Genomic DNA, 2,355 nt, shown 5'->3' on the forward strand with positions numbered 1-2,355 from the left:
GTGTGTGTGTGTGAGTGAGTGAATCTGCATGTAATGGTCGACTGATATACGTTTTTCAGTGGCCCATGCCGACGTTTAGAGGGCAGGCTGATATATACTGTAATGTCAATATCAAAACAAAGAAATGTCATGTATAGACACTGGCTTATGCTGCAGATTTCAGAATGTGACTGGTACTTAAGGGAGATACAGTATGTCAGAAGTAACATAATTCCACTACATTATTCTATACATTATAACATAATATATATGTAATATAGCCAGTAACGGTTTTAGATTCCATTTGGTGATGAGAGAAACACAGGAAGGATGATGGTGACTGAAGACATTTAGGTAAAACTTTACTTCCATCCCTGTCATAAACTCATAAACATAATTATAAAACCATGACTCATATACAGTGTGTGGCCTAAGCATGACTTCCTCATTAAGTGGCCTTATTCTTTATAAGGACAGAATTGTCTTGGGATAAAGAAATGCTCAGTCATGGAAAGAGAAAGAAATCCCACAAGGCCGATATGGTGGAAAGGGTGTGAAAGGAGGCAGGAAGGCAGTAAGGCAGTGCCAGGCCACCCACACCTGTGAAATAAGTGAATGTCTTGGGATCCCGAGGCTGTTTTCAACTGTTGAATTAAAAGTGGCTGTCTGCGCTGATATTAGAGCAGCTGACATAAAAAGAAAGAAAGCTTTTCGGAGTTGGATTTGATCTTTTTTTTTCTTTGTATAATCAGGTAAGACATTTATCTGTCTGTGCTGCCTGTTAATTAGGTTTTTCTTATCACAATCGTGTGTTAATGTGCTTAGCTGTTCATTTTTAAGCCGCATGGAGAGGCTGAAGGAATGAGACAAGATAGAAAGCAGCTTAGGGACTTCAGTGTGCATGTAAATACAGTCTGAAATACAGATACACACACACATACGCACAGCACTATCCGGTACACACACACACACACACACACACACACACACATACACATAGCACTATCCCCATTTATCAAATTTCATAACTGCAGGCGGAAACCAGCATGATTCAAAAATGGGTTTTTTTGTCAATAAACTGTGTGTGGTGTTTTATCAGCCAAACCCCAGGAGAACTAAGAAAAATCACTGCTCGCTCTTGCTCCATATACACACACATCTAGGGTACTTCAGTACAAATGTAGTCTATGTCCTCCTGGAAAGCTTTAATAAAGTGACCAATCACTCTCATTAACAGGACATAGGTTTTTATATTTCGTTAAAAGAATATAATACATGAGGATCCCGCCCTTACGAACACTGCTCTGACAGGCCAAGACATTTTCATTTCCACTCCACTAAAACAGACTCTAGACTCTTTCCAGTAGTACTTTAGGAAGACGCATTGCAATTATGTTTGCTCTCTGGCCACCATGTAGCAGCCCAAGCTGTAGTGCATGCTGCATTCGCTATACCCGCTGGATACTGGACTGACCAATTACGGTAAAAGACTGCATGGCAGAGACTGTAGGTCTGCAGTGCTTACAGTGTGTGTGTGTGTGTATGTATATGTGTGTGTGTCTAGAGCCAGTGATTGTCCATTCTGGGCTACTGTAGAAACATGATGGTTCAACAAAATGCACTCCATGACCCATCTTAATGTGCCTTTGATTGGTTTACCCTGATATTCTTACCCTAACCCTACCCAATCTCACTCCTCATGCACAAACCTTAACCAACCCCACCAACAAAGGCAAAGAGTACTAGCCAATCAGAGGCAGAGGCAGAGTAGGGCGAGTGATACATTCGTCATAGTAGGATTTCTAATTTTGCAACCTGCCAAATTACCAACATCTGTAGATAAAAAAAGACTAATTCTAAGAGGTACATAATAATTCCTATATTCACGTGATAATACACAAATTAAAACATAGTTATGTATATTATATTCCATTTCTGCCAAAAGACCCTCCTAAATGTTAAAAACTGGACCGTTAACAGTGTGTGTGAGCTTCCCAGAGATTAGAAATGAAAGATTTTCTGTTGCATGCACTTGTGCAGATGGATGAAGTGAGATCCTGTAAATGGAGACACTGCAGCAGTACAGAGCACCAGAGCCACTCTAGAGGTTCCTGCAGCACTCTGCCCTCATTATAGGGCCAATACATGACCACGGATAACACTCACTGCTGCACATGAGCAAGCAGCACTGTTTCCGAAAAAGGGATAGTAAAACACAGTGACATCCTGCAGCAGTCTGCCAACAGCAGCATCCCTGATGGAAGTGACACTCTGCTAATTTGATTTGATTTGATTTCCCCTGGATAGTAGAGCCTAGCACATTCTCCAACTGACTGACATACTCTGTTTACCTCTGGCATGTGTGTGTGTGTGTGT

The sequence above is a fragment of the Morone saxatilis genome, unplaced genomic scaffold (genome assembly GCF_004916995.1).
Source record: "Morone saxatilis isolate NCDOM2014 unplaced genomic scaffold, NCSU_SB_2.0 Contig18, whole genome shotgun sequence".
Classification (NCBI taxonomy): Eukaryota; Metazoa; Chordata; class Actinopteri; family Moronidae; genus Morone; species Morone saxatilis.